General features: G+C 35.5%; 1 long non-coding RNA gene across 1 annotated transcript in view; it reads left to right on the plus strand.

Moving 5' to 3' along the window:
* Positions 1-3,722: 3,722 nt before the first annotated feature.
* Positions 3,723-12,349, plus strand: part of LOC118602991 — a 46,091-nt gene continuing 37,464 nt past the window's right edge. The window contains exon 1 of the long non-coding RNA XR_004951064.1: positions 3,723-4,346. This is a non-coding gene — a long non-coding RNA (uncharacterized LOC118602991). The remainder of the gene's footprint in view (positions 4,347-12,349) is intronic.

The following is a 12,349-nucleotide window of genomic DNA, read 5'->3' on the forward strand; positions in this document are numbered from 1 at the left end:
AATATCAGTGCCAGTAACACATGGAATGAAATTTAATAAAATATATATTTAGATGCTAGATGCTTTTTTATATATATTTGAGAGAATGAATTGAGACCTTTTGTTTTTTTAAGTCATGTAGATTCCCAAATCCTTTTGAAAAATAAGTTAAAAAGGTCTTATTTTCTCTGAAGCCTTCCTGACTTCCCAATCACTTCTTCCTAAGCATCTCTTCCACAGCATATTTTGTACGTATCTTAACTTTAGCCCTTATCACATTGTATTATAATTCCTTGTAATGAGTTAATTTCCTCAGATTGGCAGTGAGCTTCCTGAAGAAGGAGATAATAGATATTTATCTTTGCAACTCCAGTTCCTGGAACTGTTTCTGTCATCTAGTAGAATGATTGTTGAATAGATTATGTAATTTAGTCTCAGATGGGACAAGACTGGCAATAATTCATTGTTATTACAAAAAGAAAATTAGTATAAAACACAGCCTTGTTTATAGACATTTTAATGGGAAAGAAAACCATAAAAGACCTGTTCAAAAATTATAACATAACCTCCAAGTTTGGATATAATTACCCTAGAAAAATATAAAGGTGCTTTATTTTTATTATTCCTATATTATGTATTACCCCGATTTAGACACCAGATGTCACTAGGAGACTAGTTTATGTCACTCTAAGCAAGAAAGAAACAAAGAGGTGGCATTGAAACATGGAGCACAATCTTTTTGCCTGTAGAAAATCTTCTGAATGTTAAGCCTAATAGTTTTACTGTTTTATTTTTGACCTGCTTTTGACACAGCCTTGTGCAGAGAAAGACTGGACTGGCAATCCGAAATCTTGGGTTTTAGCTCCATCTCTGACATTTTCTAGTTCTTTGACTACCTCACCTTTCTGGACTGTGAAAGAGTTCCTCATCTGAAAATAGGTGCAGCAAAACAAGAGGATTCCCATAAAACTTCCAGCTCTAACTTCTGATGATTCTATACCATCTTCTTGCCAACTGCTTAGAGAGTAGAAAGAAGCTCTTCACCTCCAGTGGTGACCAAGAAAGTCAGCTCACATGAGAATTCCGGGTACCTATACCTATTACACACTCGATTTTATTCTAAACACGAGCTCTACTGGATTGTGACCTGGAAAACCTCTTTCTTTCTTTCTTTCTTTCTTTCTTTCTTTCTTTCTTTCTTTCTTTCTTTCTTTCTTTCTTTCTTTCTTTCTTTCTTTCTTTCTTTCTTTCCTTCCTTCCTTCCTTCCTTCCTTCCTTCCTTCCTTCCTTCCTTCCTTCCTTCCTTCCTTCCTTCCTTCCTCCCTTCCCTTCCGTCCCTTCTTCCCTTCTTTCTTTTCTTCACTTCTACACAATCTCCAGATGTTGGTTGACCTGTTGTATGTAATCTTTTCTCTGTCTAGAAAATGTTCCATTTTTATTATAAAAACATTGCACAGAATTTGTTTAAGATGTCATGTAAATATGACACTTTTAGCAACTACCATTTTGGGCATTTCACTCTCACTGCGAAATAAATTATTTATCGTAAATATTTCTGAATACCTAATCTGAGTATTCTCCTTCTTGTTGCCAGTTCTCAGTACTGCCCACTTATCCACTTACCTAAAATACATACAGTTAATCTTTTACTTATCATGTTCCACAGCAGCCTATAATAATAAACCACCTGTAGAAGACTCAGAAAGTGTTGTATAAATGCTTCATTGGTCATTGTCGGTGCCTATTTATGCATTTGTTAGATATTTACGTTGCATATAGTTCATTCCAAGGTGAGTGTCCTTGCATTAGCAAAACCTTCCTTTGTAATTCTTTTACTTAGGGTTAAACCATAGAGGAAGTCTTTTTGAGAATAACCTGAATTAGATGGACCCCTTAACACTTAGAGCCACTAGTTTAGTACCCACATTGTAAAGATCAAGTTCACAACTGTTTTTATAGACTTCATTCCTGGAACATATATTGATTACTTACTAAGCAGTCTATGTTGTTGATGTTCTGGGATTTAGTGTTATCTGTTATTTGTTATAATAACACATAGTGTATGTGACATGGACATACCACAAATAGGTATTGCCACAGCAAAGTGACTGCTACAGTGTTACATGTAGCATGTGGTGGGAAACTAGAGGAAGGCAACCCTAACCCACCTAAGAGAACCAAAGAAGGGTTCACAAAGGATTTTACAGACTTACCCTTGAATTGACTTTCGAAGAAAGTCAGAAGATTTGGATGGGAGGTTGGGAGACTCTTCCAGGCAGAGAGGGCAGCAGAGGCAAAGAAATAGAGGTACAAGATTGCATATTAAACTGGAGAACTGCATGCATACGGTCTGTGCTTATCGGTTAGTAAGGAGAGGGTTGATTTGCTGGGATGTGAGACTGAATTAAAATTACCCATTGCTTTCTCTTTGAAATTTATAAAATGTTCTCCTGCTTCTTCCTTTCTTTTTATGTATTCTTGTACTATTCAGGGGTCAGTTCAGGTGTTTCTTAGGAAACTGTTCTTCATGATCTTTGTTAATTTACATAAATCTACATTATGTATAATCTGTGATGCATCACTACTCTTTACTTACATTTTAATTGTTTAACACATATATGGGCTTTTGCTTCAGATAGACAGTGAATTCCTCAGATAATGTTTGTACTGAGCATTCACATTGAAAATATTACGTGAAGAATGAAAGGAAGGAAAGAAGAAAAGAATAAAAGGAAGAAGGAAAGCAGGTAGGAAGGAATAAAAAGCAAGAAAGGCAGAGTAAATGTGGTGGGAGATGAAATTATTATTTTTCAAGAGTATGTTGGATTCTAAAATATATATTAAAGTAATTAGTGATATAGTTGAGCAATCTAAATTACATGAAGTTTTTAGAATATTTGTCATTGTCCAGGACTCTCCTGAGCATGTGAAACAAGAGGAAGCCCCAGGATAGGTATACATATTACCAACCACATCCGTGCTTATTGAATGTGTTTTATTAAGTAGAAATTGGGGAAAATAACTCTCCTCCAAACTATTGGGCATGGAATTTCAACTCAGCATGTATGGATTATATAAAATAATATCACATTCTAATATTAGATACCCAAAGAGAACCCTAAAAAGTCAATAGTGCCATTTTTTTTCATTGCGCTGCCTTAATATTTTAAAGTCAAACTGCTTTTTGTTTCCAGACCAACTCCTTGAAACGGAGGCTTCTGCATTGGTAACTTCTAGAGATAAATAAGCTGCCTAAAGGAGAGATTAGGAAAGGCTAAAGTCAGGCAAACATGGGTATGGGTCTTGGCTCCACAACTTGGTAGCTAACTGACCTTGAGCAAAGTCTTTCTACTTCTCCCTCTAGCTTCAGTTCCTTTTCCTGTTAAATGCAAATAATAAAAGTTTCTACTCTTTGGGGCTGGAGGTTGATTAAATAAAATGGAGTATTTAAAGAGCCCTGTATGTGCTTGACACATAGTAGGCGTTTGGTAAATAATAGCCATGAATATTATTGACGAGTATGGAACAATGAAAAAACCCCCAAAAGACTAGACTATAGGTTAGAAAACAGGAGGCATAGTTCTAGCTTCATTATCTACTTGCTATGTGACCTCAGTCATATATATATCCTTTTTTTTTCTCATCTATACAATGAAGAATTTTACCTACTGTACCTACTTGGCAGTGTAACATGATATAATGTATACAAAGAACTATACAATCTAAGGAAACATTTTTATTACAGCACTGAATTGAAAAATGCAAGGCTCCAGGCTTTCGAGACTAAGTAAGCATCTGTGCCTTGTTCTGCCTGAGAGCCTAGGACTATCTCCTTGCAGAATTTCAGTGTCCTGAAAACAGCATCACATGGCACTGTGCAAAGTACAGTGCCTATTTCATGGGTTTATGGAGGCACACAAGTCAAAGTTGAGAGTCTAATTGAAAACAGTCTTGTGTGGTCTTATGGTACTTTACATTTCGAAAGAAAATCATGATAAGTAATGTGGAGTTTGGTTGTCATGGTTATTATAAATTTTCAAGTCACTATTACATGTTATTCATTTGCCAGTTATTTAGTCAATCATTCTACCCACTATTCTTAGAAAATGATATGATTTAATAATACCACTCTTTGATTCTTTTACCTACAATTAAGTAAGATGCACTAGCAATGTTTTCTTTTATTAATGTCGAATCTCACTTTCAAATGTCAACTTTTTTCTAAATCTTTTCTTCAAATCATATTTTAGGGCCACAGGAAAACATGGAGGCCACCAAACTAATACCCACCTTTTGGGGCTGAGGAAATCGAATTCCAGTGATTTTCAGATATTTACACAAGCTCCCATGTTGTTAATTGAAGAATGGTAAGTCCTCTTTTTTATATGTCTTCTCAGATATATTATTCTTGAAAGTGGGGTCATTTTTTAGAAATGTGGTTTATTTCACATTTGCATAAAATATGAAGTTAATGCAGTATATATCACTCGTTTATTTATATCGTTACATTTTGTTTTATTTCATCTGTAATAACTTATCAAATCATTATAAATTTAAAAACTTTACAAAGTACTTCTACATTAAGCATTTTATTGTATCTTATTCATACTCATTTGAAGAACACAAGATAGATATAACTCTGTTATTAATCTCATGTCCCAAATGACCCCACTAAGGTTTCAAGAGTCTGTGGTATTGCTTGATGTCACATAACTAGTAAAAGGGAGTGCCAATATTTAAACACAGTCCTTCTGACTTAAAGCTACTCCAATTCACCAATAGTGTCATTTACATTAAGGTATTAGTTGCCTAGAGAAAGTAAACTTGAAGAATTAAGTTTGTCAGTTTTAAGCTATTTCTGTGCTTAGAAGCAGAGGTGATAATTTTCATTCTTTTCAGAAGTGCTGGTTACATGGTGAAATTGGACATTTCCTGTGTGTCTCCTGAATTGAAATTTCATTATTTAATTTGAAGTATTGTTAATCCTTAAGACATTAGATACAGTCATGTTTACGTATAATTTTACCCTCTCAGTTCAGAGTTAGATGTAACATAATTATTTTTAGATTCTCTGTACTAAGGCCTCTATCCATCAGAATATATAATTGAGGAGTCCTTCTAAATGTGGGGTATGCATGGACGTCCTCAATTTATCTACATAGCACTTAGCTTTCTTATTTTGGAAATCTTTTAGTTTTTTTGTAATATTGCAACATTACACCAGAGGAAAACATTATTTGGATTATTTTGTGTTTTTATGAAGAAATAATGATTATTATTAAAAGTTGATTCTCTTTATATTGATTTACTGTTAAAAAATACCACATAATAATTATTTAATTATATGCTTTTTCCTTTTAAAAAGATTTGGAGATGGCATCACATATGTGATAGATTCATAAAATATGAGTACATATGAAAAATCAAAAATTGAAGAATAACACATGATGCTTGAATAAAGAGAAGAAAAAGGAAATTTTCTCCAAATTCAAGCATTACTTATTCTTTTATAATTATAGAACTCAGATCAAGAGGATTCTTAGAGTTTATGTTATTGAATTTATTGAATACCTTTTTTTTATATCTGAGGAAACTATGAACATCAGTGTTTTGCCAAAAATCAATTGATAGCAGTGCCAAAACCAGAACATAAATTATTTTTCAACTATATGTAAGAATTTCCCCCAACATCTGATTTCCTTAATAATATATTACTTTAATTTAGTTTCACCTTAACTTCTTTGTAATTTCCCAAATAGATTATATGACAAAAAAGCAGAAGTTCTGAAAGAATATATTCATAATCAATTTTTCAGTCTTCCCTTTTTAAGCACTTAGCAGTTTGTTCATTCAATATTCATTGCAGATAACGGTCATAAATATTTGTAAACCACTGATACAACTTTCTCTTTTCTCATAAACGAGGACATGGGTGAGGGAACCATGTGAGCATCTCATCACACCATGGCTGGTTTGTTGGCTAGTACAACTCTGAGTCCTCTGCACTCCCAGTCACTCCCAGACACCATATTCTATGCTCCTGCAGTTAGTTAGATAAGATTATCTTCCTCACGTCTACAAATTCTCAGAATAAAATCCTCAATGATTCATTTAAAGAATTATTAAATCTAAACTTCCAAAAAGGTTCTACAAAACCGAACCAAAGCAAATTTTAATTTTTAAGCTGAGGTGGGGAGAGAGTCATTTGGAATCCCAATATGGAAATCAGACACATAATCCATGAGGACAAAAAGTAATCAGAAGCCATAAAGGCAAGATGCAGTCAGACAAGGTTGCCTGAGGTAAAGTGCACTCTTTACTTTTCTTCTCAATCTCCAGAATTTCTCTGAACAAGTTTCACTGAATTTTTGATCATTAGTAGCTTTGGGCTCTTTGAAAACATGCTCTTAATAAGTATACTTCTTAGTGCATCATTAAGTAGAAAGCACTCCAGTTCAATCTTTACCTTGAAACCAAACATACCCTTTTTAGGTACATCTTGAAATAGTTCTTTTAACAAGTCAAAGAAGAAGGATGATGTCTGAGGCTATGAACACAGTGCAAGTATGATAGAGACAGGTTTGTCAGAATGTATACATTACGGCATTCTGAACCATACTTAAGAAGACCTCTGCTCCAAAGACACTTTAGGGACTTTCTAAGACAATCAAGTCTAATGTAATAGAAATATATTAACACTCTGTTAAAAAATATTTTCAGTTAAAATTAAAATAACAAAAATATAATTTAGGTTTATTAATATTTAACAAAATATAGTAACATTTAGATATTAATATTATATATGTTAATATGTACTTCTGACATGTGAACAATGCATATTTATGAATAATGGATATTATATATATATGTGTATATATATGTATACACATATATATGTATATATTTGCATATACACACATATGTTAAGTACAATCTCCAAAATGTTCACTGATGGCTTGAAGCATCAAACGGGTTTGCAGACTGGAATGTCTCCTCATATGCTTATGAGCATTGCACAACTATTCACTTCAGTATTTTGGAATGATACCAAATGATGGTATTTTGGAATGACACAGATTATGGATGAATTTGCTTAGCCTCCTGGAGTAGCTAGGAAATGTGGTTGTGAAGACAATGTGGGTTTGTCAAAACTACTGAAACTGAGGGGATGAAGAAAGGACATGTAACAGATGAGAGAGAGAGAGAGAGAGAGAGAGAGAGAGAGAGAGAGAGAGAGAGAGAGAAACAAGCCCAGAGAGATTTATTAAATTGCTTCACATAGCGGACCTCATTACAAGCAAAGCAAATATTTGAATTCAGGTTTATTTGTCTCCAAAAACTGTGTCTTGTTACATTCATTGTTTTACTTATATTATTCTCATGACATGATAGCTTTTTCTGTTCTTTCCTTTATCCAAATTCTTCCTATCCTTCAAGACTGAGCCCTTCTTCTCCGTGAAGCCTTTACTGATGACTACAGTTCTTATTAATCAAGTTCTTTTCAAAACTCCTTATTGAGGGTTTACACTCTGTCTGAGATATAGGCATTTAACCTTATCACCTCATACAACACTATGACTTATGATAGGCAGAATGATGGCTCCCAAAGATGTTCTCATCTTAATCTCTGGAACCTATGAATTTATTACACAGTAAAAGGAATTTTGCAAATTGAGGTGATGGACCTTAAAATAAGGGTATTATCCTGAATTATTTGAGTGGGACCAATCTGATCATATGAGCTCTTAAAAGTGTAAGAGGAAGACAGTAAAGTCAGAGATATGATGGAAGAAGTTTCAGGAGAGATTTAAAGCATGAAACGGACTTGATGCACTAGTATTGCCTTGAAGAGGAAGGAAGGGGAACCACAAACCAAGGAATATACATGGCCTATAGACACTAGGAGTGGCCCTAAGCAGACAGTCAGCAAAGAAATGGGGACCCCAGGCCTACAGCTGCAATAAACTGAGTTCTGACAGTATCCTGAATGAGTAAGGAAATGGATTTTCCCTTAGAGCCTCCAGAAAGGAATGCAGCCCTGCTGATGCTTGGCTTTTCACCTTGTGGGATCCAGAGCCCAGAAACCAGCTAAACCTAGCTGGACTTTTGACCTATAGAACCATGAGATAATAAATTTGTGTTGCTTTATGTTACTAAGATTGTAGTAATTTGCTAAAACAGCTATAGAAACGAATAGAGTTTTTATTTATAATCTGCAAATAAAAAATTTAGCCATACAAGAGTTAGGCTTATACAACTTGCAAGTGTTAGAACTCTTTAAAATATTCTCATTTCCTCTTGAATGTGGATGTTGCTCTTTTACTTAAGAGAAAAAACCATATCTTAAATATTTTATTTACCTACCTTCTCCATATAATTTTGGACATATAGACATCCCAAGGGGAGGACAATTGATAGTCTTTCCATATCCACCATCAGTGAAGGACTCTACCCTGACAGCTAAGTATGCTCTCAGTCACAACCTTTAACTATTAACCCCTTCAGAGATGGTCTCAGCTACATAGCCACCTTGTCTAAACATATACTCTTCCCGGAGTGGCCCATGTAAAATTACTAATTGATATCAGGGTGTAAAGGCTTGGCTACATAGACTTAAACTGGGACAACTCTGAAGAGTCCTTGTAGTTACAGACCTCCCGATGGGGTCAGCCAAGGCTCTTGCTAAGTGACCTTGCAGATCCACATCTCCTTACCCCACCCTGTTTTCATCTCCTTCCTTCCACAGGCACATAGGTGCGGATCCCAAGGGCACTTCTTAATAAACATTTTGCAAACAATCTGCTTTTCAGAATCTACTTCTCAGGGAATGCAACCTGTGACAACCTGCTAATACCTTTGGTTGATTAGCATATCTAAATATTGGATGAAGTTTATTTTACTTATGAATTCAGGTAAAATATGAGCTCCTTGTCAAAATTTCCAAAGTCTGCAAGGAGACTATATTGTGCTTGTACTTATAATTTCTATTGTTCATTTTATGAATTTGAGGGCTGTCAATGGCAAATTTTATAAATAATCTCACCTTGGTTAGAGTTTTAATAGTGCAGATATAACATAATAAAGTAGGATGTAATATAATGAACTAGGCAGTATTCTTATACAATGCATGTCTCAGGCATCACTGGGACATAGGTACATCAGCATCCTTAAACAAACTCCACACATTTTGTGATTAACTTGGAGGGTTATATAGAAAGATGATGAATACCCCCTCCCCCTTTTTTCTTCCCTGTCCTTGCAGCCTTGCTGACATGTTCCTTGCTGGAAAAAATGGAAGCTCTTCGGCAGGTTCGTTTTGTTTTGTTTTGTTTTGTTAAAATCATTGAAGTCATGTTCTGTATTCATGATGAGCTTTTTCCCACCCTGGACTTCATGGTGCTTGTTCTATGATCTCTGTAGCCCCTGCCTTCCGGAAATTCACTGGCTCCTGGATAGCCTTCTGCTATTTTCCAGTAACTTTATGTCCTCTCAAAATTTGTGGTCCAGAAGCAAAAATAAACCCTTTCAGAGTGTCACAGCTTGAGATAATAGCTTCTTTTATTATCATCATTGTAATCTCCTTTTCTTTCTCTTGCTACTTTTTTTTTTTTTTAAATGAAGAGTCTCCTTCAATTCCCTTCGGAACATTTCCTCTCGCTAACTCTTCAAGAGTCTCTCTTTCCTATAGTACAGCTTTATTAGATATTTATGTAAGTTTTCCCCAGGAGTACTGCAGTTCAGTGTTAGGTATTTATTATATCCAGTTTCTGTCAGTATTCGTTTTATCTACTTTTACCACTGTTTTATGCCAAAAAAATTAGAAGTACTAAGCATAGTAATATTTTTAACTCTAAGAACACTAGGCTAGCATTGGTATAGATGATAGTCAGAGTCCGTGATGAGGAAACTTAACATTTATGTCTTTAATGCAATGGTGAGCACTTGTCCCTTTGTATAATCAGGAGGTAGACTCCTCAGACCTCAAGTCAAGGTCCACGTTTAAATCCTCAGCACTCAGCTTCCTATGATGCATGCAGATATCCTTGCCCTTTGAACACAATATATCCCATAATAGTTGTTTTGCAGCGAATGCACTTTTCCTGGAGAACTGAGGTTGCCTGCTAGCCTTCTAATGCTCTGTGCTATATTGCTACAATAGGTCCCTCTTCACGGGCAAAGTTGTTGCCTTTGTGTTTCCAGTGTCCAAGCAGAGACAGAACCATAAGTCATCGGGATAGCACAGTATCCTAAAAGTACCTCTGTTTCTTTCTGTTGGCAGTGTATCCCAGCAGATTAAATTTTATCTCTTGTTTCATCTTATCTTTGGCAAGCCCATTCTGCAAAAGACATATCTCAATAGCACACACAATCAAACTCAGACTCGTAATATTCTTAATCCCACTTTGCACCTTGATACAGCCATTTTGGCCAGACTTACACTGTGATTGAATGCCTACTTGTATTCTGGTTGCTTACCATTGTCTCAATTATCTATAATTTTAAGATTCATTAAATTACCTTTTGCTCATCTCTCCTATTCACCTGTATGCAATCTATGTTTCACTTTTGCTCTAATCTCCGCCCATCTCCTGATAACATGCCTACAAATAATCTACTTCAAAATGCCACAGGTAAATTGGCATTTTGAAGCTGCCTCACTGCTTCTGTCAGATCCTCTCCCTGCTCTTAATGCTCCATCTCCTATTCCATGAATAAAGTGGATGCAGTGGGCACTTGCTACTGAGTACGGGTGTTGCTGTACTCAGTAGATTTCTCGAGGCAGCAAATTGGTGCTCACCGTAGACTTCAAAGCCCGTAACCTGAAGCTAGGCTGCATTTCTTCATGGAGCATCTGGGAGAATACCTCTCTCCCAGTTTTAATATGGCTCTATTCCACGGGAGTATAAAACCTTTATGTTTGTATCTCAATCATTTCAAAGTTTATAGTGAAACAACTCTTTTAGTTTTTTACTTATACTTCCTGGCTTTATCCAACAATGCTCAGCAAAAGTGTGAGTCCACAGGATATTCAGTAGGAGAACTGAGAATGAAGTCAATCTGAGAGCAGATGGATAACACTCGAAGTATTTTTTGGAGTCAAATTCTGATTGATAATAGGAAAAACCTGTGTTTTATCCTTTATGGTAAGTCTCAGTCTAACCCACTTCTGGAGGAGACCAGATGAAGTTCATGAACTGAAAGCTAGAGGTAGAGCAGGGAATGGATCTAGATGGAAAGTGACCATGGAGGAAGTCTAGGGACCTGAGAAGAAAGACTTATAGAGGGGTGGCATGAGGAGAGAAGTGGAATTATCATCAAGTTTGCCAAGTACATATCAGTTAACAACACTGGGAAGCTGCGTGAATGCCGACATAAGGCTCGTAGCCCTGAGTGGGTGGCCATTTCCATAGCTACTACACATTACCTGTGTGAGCTTCCATGTTAGCTATTCTGAACACTGTTGGATAGGGCAGTCCATCATCACCTGTTCACTTACCTGTAAGAGCCTTCTAGCAGAAGTGATGATCAGCTGTGCCAGGCAATTTGTTGAATTCATCTGAGCTTTCTGTGCATTGGCTACTCCTCGCTTAGCTTTCCAGGACATTCCTAAGTCCTGAAAACAGAGGAGAGTGCCTTTGACCAGTAGTAGTCTGAAAGAAAATTCCCACTCCACCCTCAGCATACTAAAAGTAATATAGACTATACTAAAAGTAAAGTCTATTGCACAAATATTAATTACACATTCTGACTCTGAAGCAACTAGCAGCATTATATTTCTGTTTCAATCTTTAAGGGATTATGATTTCTTCTCACCAGTGTACATCGTGTTCTATTAGAACTGACAATTTTAGTGCTGGCTTTAATCTTGTTTGAATTTGAAGTGGTGCTTCTTTCAATTTTACCCTCATTAAAAAGAGAAAAACATGGTTATAAAAGCAAGTGTAGCATCTCTGTACTTAGCTGATTAAAATGTCAATGTACATACTCTAAGAAATCATAGTGCATGGCAAATGAAATACAGCATAAGACTAATTAAATTTTTACTAAGAATTGGTGATAGTTATTTCTCTCTGTCTCTTGAGACTTAACCCAATGCTTCCTAGTTGTTTCACATATAAAAGCTTTATTTTTATTTATTTATTTGTCTTTTTATTTATTTAAAAAATAAGACTGATGAGTGCCTCTGAACAACGTGAGTGGCACTATTGAACCTAGTTATGGTCATTGCTCTAATCTTTGTTTGCCTGGAGAGTACTTAAATGAAGGTATTTACTTGTTTTCAGTAAGCTTAAGGAGACTCACTCACTAATTTATTTACTATACAAACATTTATTTTGTTATTGCCTGCTTTGCATCACATTTTGCAAAA

The sequence above is a fragment of the Rousettus aegyptiacus genome, unplaced genomic scaffold (genome assembly GCF_014176215.1).
Source record: "Rousettus aegyptiacus isolate mRouAeg1 unplaced genomic scaffold, mRouAeg1.p scaffold_m13_p_5, whole genome shotgun sequence".
Taxonomy (NCBI): domain Eukaryota; kingdom Metazoa; phylum Chordata; class Mammalia; order Chiroptera; family Pteropodidae; genus Rousettus; species Rousettus aegyptiacus.